Genomic DNA, 8,173 nt, shown 5'->3' with positions numbered 1-8,173 from the left:
AAACAAACTTGCCAAAAGCATGACATAAACCTATTGTTACCAAGGGTCTACCATGTGGAGGGGGCCTGGCTGAGAGAGAAATTAAAAAATGGGAAAGAAATCATAGAGTATGAGAGAGAGTAAAAGATAGAGAGAGAGTGAGTTCATGACATTATTTGAACCCCTGGAGCCAGCTGTACCTGACATTTCAGTTGTATAAGCCAATACATCTTTGGGAGGGGGGACATTAAATCACTTTGGGTTTAGCTTCTGTCACTGGCGGCCCAAAGGGTCTTCGTTCATCCAGATAGTCCATTAAAGAGGACCACACAGGATGTCATCTCTGGCTGATGCTGATGGTTCCTATTAGGGAAGCAGAAAGGCCACTGGCCAGATGAAAGGTTTCCCAATGGGGCTGATTCCACAGGGCGTCCTACAGGAGGCTAAAGGGAGGGCTCACTGCACCTTGGTCTCGCCTCCTTGCTGCCAGAGAGACACACTTGATGGACGCTCAGGGTGCACACCAAGGGTTGTAGACACAAGCCTCTCGTATGTCCCTTACTACATGGGACTCTGAATGTTTGGGGTCCAGCATCACATGGCAGCGGTGGACTCTGCCCTCTGGTCCACTTGCCTGGAGCACAAAATGCCGATCCCACCTTGCTCTGAGCAACTGTGACTTTTGTTCACGGCCCATCACCCCACTAAGCTACAATCTCTGTTGCTTGTTTAATATAATGGGACTATAAGAAAGTTTTGTTTTTAGGAGGAAAAGATTTCACTACTATTTTTAAAATTTAAGTGGCCTTTAGGCCATGATTAGCCTTGTCTAGGACAAGGGTTGACCTATGCATTGAACCACTAACATGTCTCAGTTCTGCAAATTGGGTTTCTTGATCTTGTGGCCCCACTGTATGTAGCTCAGCTTTTGTGTGTGTGTGATAAAATGTATACAGCATAAAATTTACTGGTTTTTCCATTTTCAAGGTTATGGTTCAATATCTCGAAGTACATTCACACTGTGGTGCAACCATGGGCATCATTCATCTTCCCAAACTGAGTGTCTTTGCCATTAAACAGTAACTCTCCCATCCCTGACAGCCACCATTCCACTTTCGTTCTCTATGAATCTGACTATTTTAGGTGTCTCACATGAGCGGAATCGTTTGATACTTGCCCTTTTGACTGGTTGATTTCACTGAGCTTGTTTTTAAGGTTCAACCATGCAGCACAGCTTTTGAGATCTTTTGTGGACATTCCTACTAACTGCAGGGCTTCAGTTCTTACTGAGATGGCCAACTCACCTGCTATATTTCACACCTGGGGAAGGTGAAGTTCAGAGAAGGGAATCTGTATGTCTAAGTATAGGTCCAGCACCTTAAAATTCCAACAGGTTTGAATAAATACTCCTGGAAATGAGCAGCTAGCTCATACATCTGGTAAACCTCCCCCTTATTAATAAAATCCTTTTCTGATAAGCAACAAGGAATCCGATGCTGATTCCACCCAGAAAACCACCCCCCTCCCCAAATACAGGAAGGGAGTCCCTGGACCCAAAGAACAACTTGGTTACCTATTGATTTGTTTTCTCTCTTCTCCCATTTCCAACCAACCTCACAAATCTGGAGGATGCTGCTTTAAAGAAGGTGTCATCAGGGCGACTTTGTGATGACTTGCCCCTGTCTCAGAATAAAACCTTACCTGAGTGAATTGATGTGGCCTTCAAAAGAACTGAGCTTTTGTTCCTGAGCCTCTCATGGAAAAAAGAGCGAACCAGGTGTCCCCACAGACACACTCATATGTAAACTCCAGAGGACACTGGGATCCCACTTGTGAACCTTTTCCAGATCATCCATTCTGAGTCACTGCTTCTTGCTCCAGTTATTATGGATTTTATGTGAGTTATTACTGCAGCTTGGAACCACGCTTTGTCTCAGGCCCCCAGCACTTTGTAGACACCTCACCAGCCCTAACGCAGTGTCCCCTTGGAAAGTTTTCTGAGACTCCTGCTCTGGCTCCATGCACCACCTCCATTCACCTTTAGACCCCACCTGCCTCCAGTCCTAGTCCTGAGAATTAAAGGCCAGGGAAGAGGGATGGACACTACACCAGAGGGCCAGTTCTCCCATCTGCTCAATCCTGGTCCACAAAGAGGCAACAAGAAACACTGGCACAAACCTTCTACAGAATGTTCCCATTCCTTTCCACCAAAGTTTCTCCCTACTGCACAAGCCTAGGGAAATCCCCATGCCCTATTTCCTGTCCCTAAGGACACCTCTTGACTTAGCCAGGAAGTTAAAACCAAAGTGACTGATTACGCCCATACTTGTCTATTAGAAAAATTAATGCAATACCTGACATTTCCTTTTAACTTAAATGAAATCACCCAATTGTTAAAGAGCCAGATTTGACATAACCAGAAATTCTGTGAGACCTTGACACTCCCCAGCTTGAACTGACAGGTAAGTTTTGCCCCAGTGTGGGGGGTGTGTGCTCGGTACTATCCGACTCTTTGTCACCCCATGGACTGTAACCTGCCCGCCAGGCTCCTCTGTCCATGGGGATTCACCAGGCAAGAACACTGGAGTGGGTTGCCATGCTCTCCTCCAGGGGATCTTCCTGACCCAGGAATCAAACCCACGTCTCCTGCATTCTTTACCGCTGAGCCACCTGGGAAGCCCTAAGTTTTGCCCCACTGATGTGAAAAACAAGACTCTGGATTAGGACTATGCTAAGAAACTTGTGGTTTTATTATCCAACACACAGACCTGTCCCAACTAAGTGGACACTTGAAAAATGAGAAGTAGAAAGAGGTGTGGGTGGACCCAGATCCAAATGTTGATTTTTCTTTTTTAAGATTCTTCTATGTTGAGAATTCCCTGGTGGTCCAGTGGCTAAGACTCTGAGCTCCTAACACAGGGGACCTGGGTTCGATCCCTGGTCAGGGAACTAGATCCTGCATGCAGCAACTAAAAGATGTGCTGCATGTGCCACAACAAAGACCTGGCACAGCCAAATAAAGAAACATTTTTGAAAAAGATTCTTCTATCTTAATTCCACGTCCATAAAGACGAAGGTAGTATGTTCTACTCAAAGACTGAAGAGATAAGTGAAATAGTGAATGTACAAGTGTTTGGCATATTGCCTGACACATCATAGATTCTGAATATCACGTTCTACTGTCTTTTCTCTCTTTCTCTCTCCTCCCCTTTCTTCTTTCCTTCCTCCTTCATTCCCTTTTTTCTTCAAGTAAATCATAGTGTATGGAGGGATCAGATTTCCACAGCATTTTCCTTCCCGCTTTCCTCACACCACCCCACCCTCACCCCAGAAAGAGCTCTATATCTGATTGGTCCAGGCACAGAGCATCAACTGGGCTATGTGCATTGGGTCCCCAGTTTTAAAGGTTGTGAATCCACACTCAGCTGTCTCTTCCTTCCAGTCTATGCAGGGGCCCCTCTTGGGACCCATCTGTCCCTCTTTTTTATTTTCCTCCATTCAGATGGTCACAGGTAGTAGACACGGAAGATGCCCCTTGGGGCTTTAAGGCATTCTTCACCATAGAGCTCAGCATAAGTCCAGCATCAGTAAAGTGGTTCTTCTCTCCCTTTAGTTCTTCATTCCCATTCATTATCTTGAAATCCTGTAAAAGGATAGTCAAAATAATACTGACTAACCTATTGGCAGGGAAGGAATGGAGACACAGATGTAGAGAACAGAGTTGTGGACATGCTGGGGGAGGGAGAGGGTGGGACGAATGGAGAAAGTAGCATTGACTTGTCTGCACTGTTATGTGCAAAGAAGATAGCTGGTGGGAAGATGCTGTACAGCACAGAGAGCTCAGCACGGTGCTCTGTGATGACCTAGAGTAGCGGGATAGGGTACAGGGAGGGAGGTTCAAGAGGGAGGGGATATATGTATAATTATGGCTGATTCACACTGTTGTGCAGCAGAAATCAACACAACATTGTAAAGCAATTTTCCTCCAATTAAAAACTAAATTAAGAAAATAAATAAATAAAATCAGCTATGACTTACCTAAAAAAAAAAAAAATCACTTTGTTGTACACCTGAAACTAATATAATATTATAAATCAACTACATTTCAATTAAAAAATAAGAGTCAAAAAAAAGAAAAAAGATCATCAAGTCATGACACGAGCATGCCTGCATCTCTGGCAGACACACCATCAAACTCTCAGTTCAGTTCAGTTCAGTCCCTCAGTCATATCTGACTCTTTGCAACTCCATGGACTGCAGCACGACAGACTTCCGGGTCCATCACCAACTCCTGGAGCCTACTCAAACTCATGTCCATCGCGTCAGCGAGGCCATCCAGCCATCTCATCCTCTGTGGTCTCCTTCTCCCACCTTCAATCTTTCCAAGCAGCAGGGTCTTTTCCAATGAATTAGTTCTTTGCATCAGGTGGCTGGAGTATTGGAGTTTCAGCTTCAGCATCAGTCCTTCTAATGAATATTCAGGACTGATTTCTTTTAGAATGGACTGGTTGGATCTCCTTGCAGTCCAAGGGACTCTCAAGAGTCTTCTCCAACACCACAGTACGAAAGCATCATTCTTCAGCCCTCAGCTTTCTTTATAGTCCAGCTCTCACATCCATACATGACTACTGGGAAAACCATAGCTTTGACTAGATGGACTTTTGTCAGCAAAGTAATGTCTGCTTATTAATATGCTGTCTAGGTTGGTCGTAGCTTTTCTTCCAAGGAGTGTCTTTTATTTTTTTTTAAATAAATTTATTTATTTTAGTTGGGGGCTAATTACTTTACAATATTGTAGTAGTTTTTGCCATACATTGACATGAATCAGCCATGGGTTTACATGTGTTCCCCTGTCTTTTAATTTCATGGCCGCAGTCACCATCTGCAGTGATTTTGGAGCCCAAAAGTATAAAGTCAGCCACTGTTTCTACTTTTTTCCCATCTATTTGCCATGAAGTGATGGGACTAGATGCCATGATCTTCGTTTTCTGAATGATGAGCTTTAAGCCAACTTTTTCACTCTCCTCTTTCACTTTCATCAAGAGGCTCTTTAGTTCTTCTTCACTTTCTACCATAAGGGTGGTGTCATCGGCATATCTGAGGTTATTGATATTTCTCCCAGAAATCTTGATTCCAGCTTGTGCTTCTTCCAGCCCAGCGTTTCTCAAGATGTACTCTGCATATAAGTTAAATAAGCAGGGTGACAATACACAGCCTTGACAGACTCCTTTCCCAATTTGGAACCAGTCTATTGTTCCATGTCCAGTTCTAACTGTTGCTTCTTGACCTGCATATAGATTTCTCAGGATGCAGGTCAGGTGGTCTAGTATTCCCATCTTTTTAAGAATTTTCCACAGTTTATTGTGATCCACACAGTGAAAGGCTTTGGTGTAGTCAATAAAGCGGAAGTAGATGTTTATCTGGAACTCTCTTGCTTTTTCGATGATTCAATGGATGTTGGCAATTTGCTGTCTGATTCCTCCGCCTTTTCTAAATCCAGCTTGAACATCTGGAAGTTCACAGTTCACGTACTGTTGAAGCCTGGCCTGGAGAATTTTGAGCATTACTTTGCTAGTGTGTGAGATGAGTGCAATTGTGCGATAGTTTGAACATTCTTTGGCATTGCCTTTCTTCGGGACTGGAATGAAAACTGACCTTTTCTAGTCCTGTGGCCACTGCTGAGTTTTCCAGATTTGCTGGCATATTGAGTGTAGCACTTTCATAGCATCATCTTTTAGGATTTGAAATAGCTCAACTGGAATTCCATCACTTCCACTAGCTTTGTTCATAGTGATACTTCCTAAGGCCCACTTGACTTCACATTCCAGAATGTCTGGCTCTAGGTGAGTGATCAAACCATCGTGATTATCTGGGTCATGAAGATCTTTTTTGTATAGTTCTTCTGTGTATTCTTGCCACCTCTTTTTAATATCTTCTGCTTCTGTTGGGTCCATACAATTGCTGTCCTTTATTGAGCCCGTCTTTGTATGAAATGCTCCCTTGGTATCTCTAATTTTCTTGAAGAGATCTCTAGTCTTTCCCATTCTATTGTTTTCCTCTATTTCATTGCACTGATAACAGAGGAAGGCTTTCTTATCTCTCCTTGCTATTCTTTGGAACTCTGCATTCAAATGGGTATATCTTTCCTTTTCTCCTTTGCCTTTAGCTTCTGCCTAAATGTATTTCCTTTTCTCCTTTGCCTTTATCTCTAGCAGACATACTATCAAACTCTAACCTCCACCAATATGTCCATATACCACCAATGGAACACTTCTGCAAGGCCTGCGGTGCTCCTTGGATGCTTGGAGGAATCCCTTCAAGCCTGACCTTTGCTCAAGCTCCAGCTGACCTGTCCACCTTCCCCCAACAACCCCCACCTGGCTGGGAAACCCCCATTCATTTCCTGTGGTAGAAAATGAAAGAGCGATGGAAAAGGCTGACACCCTCCCACACGGAGACAGCCACTTACAACATACTATGCACAAGACAGTCCTTCACCTGGGAATCCCTGTTAGGAGGAAAAGGCACCTAGCAGGCTGAAAGGTTTTTAAAAAAAGGGACTCTGGCTCTCAAGATGAGGGGTCTCAGCCTCCAGCCTCAGACCTGTAGTCCAGTCCTCCCGCCATCTGTTTTAGGTAGGTCAGATTTTGAGGCTAAAAAGATGGATGCTGTCCGCATAAATATAGTTCATATTGCATTGCACATATTTATAAATATAAGTGCTGTAGCACAACCACACTGCCTGTGAAGAATGCAAGCAGGTTGTGATTAGAGGTGAGCCAGTTGCTGATTGTGGGTTAATTAGCTCTGCTAATAAACTGCCTGTAGCTTTACTTTAGAAAAATAACATATTTCATCTTAGGTAGAACAATTACAGTGTATGTAAAATAGATATTTTTACCTAACGAGCATTTGAAATGCTTTCTTTGGGGAAAAAAAAACACACACATACACATAAGCGCATCACTCTTTTCTTAAAAAAAAAAAAAAAGGAGGAGAGAAAAAAATCCAGCTCCCACATTCCCCGACTGGATTTGTGGTGAAGATGAACTTCAAAGGGTGTTCCTCACCAAACGCTGATCTTCAGCTGATGGCCATCGGCAATGGAGCAAATCTTAATGAAATCAGAGTTAGATTCCAGTGGGAATCGGGGGCTGTGGGTTGAAGAGTGATGTGAGTTGCTAAACAATAGGGCTCAGCAGAAATACCTTAATTCAGAGGTCCCCGACCTTTTTGGCACCAGAGGCCAGTTTCATAGAAGATGGGGGGGAATGGTTTTGCACTCCATTTACTCTGCACTTTATTTCTACTGGTATTACAGCAGCTCCACCTCAGATCATCAGGCATTATGTCCCAGAGGTTGGGGACCCCCTCATTAATTAGCAGCGAGTGGGACATTTGCCATGGGCATTCCTGGGACCTGGTGAAGGTGCCATCAGGGGAAGACAGCCAATGAAAGAGCAACATAGGAGTTGAGCAAGGACCTGGGTGGTCCGAGGAGCAGGATGGGGATATGACTGCATGCACAATATCAGAGAGTGCCTGTAGCCTAGGTCTGCATGAATCTCTGATTAACAGGGGGCTTAGAGACTTGGGGCTAAACTGGAGGCTAATAGGAAATTCTATCGTGGTGTTACAATCAGTGCTGGAAATCTTTGACACTGCCCTCGGTTCTATTAAGACGAAAGACAGAACACCATTGTACGTTTATAGGCTTCAAAATAATGCTATTGGCTTACCTAGTGATGTGGTGTGATACAATGTTATAGAATAAAAACATACTTAAATTAAAAAAAGAAACCTGGGGCTAGAGGAGATCTAAAAATTCATGAGTTGGCAGCCCTGGCATGCGGACTACCTTTCTCTCCTCCAGTCCTCTTTGCACACATGGCTGATTGGTTATAGGATTCTTTCCTACTAGTATCACACAGCCACTTAGAATTGATTAGAACTGGTCATCCCTGAACTTTGCTATCCCCAACCTAATCTTGCCTCTGCTTCAAGGTAAGAAAAATGAGACCTGAAGCGAATTCGTGTTGTAAGTCTTTTAAGTGATTTTCACAATGGTCTCCTGACTCTGCCTACTATGAACCATGTCCTGGAGACTTCCAGATATGTGTAGTTCTTAGTTTCATCAAGGCTAGCTTCAAATGGATCACAATAACTCCTCCAGAATCCAGAAAAGCAACCCGCA

The 8,173-nt window shown here is 43.7% G+C and overlaps 1 non-coding gene across 1 annotated transcript; it reads left to right on the top strand.

The window, feature by feature from the left end:
• Window positions 1–2,855: 2,855 nt before the first annotated feature.
• TRNAR-CCU (transfer RNA arginine (anticodon CCU)) lies at window positions 2,856–2,928 on the top strand. Its single transcript has one exon. It is a non-coding gene; the product is annotated as a tRNA-Arg (tRNA).
• Window positions 2,929–8,173: the final 5,245 nt, after the last annotated feature.

This window comes from Giraffa tippelskirchi, chromosome 12, assembly GCF_054371585.1.
Source record: "Giraffa tippelskirchi isolate mGirTip1 chromosome 12, T2T-mGirTip1v1.2.pri, whole genome shotgun sequence".
Lineage (NCBI taxonomy): Eukaryota > Metazoa > Chordata > Mammalia > Artiodactyla > Giraffidae > Giraffa > Giraffa tippelskirchi.
The sequence above is the reverse complement of the archived record's forward strand: the minus strand, read 5'-3'. Positions and strand labels throughout refer to the sequence as shown.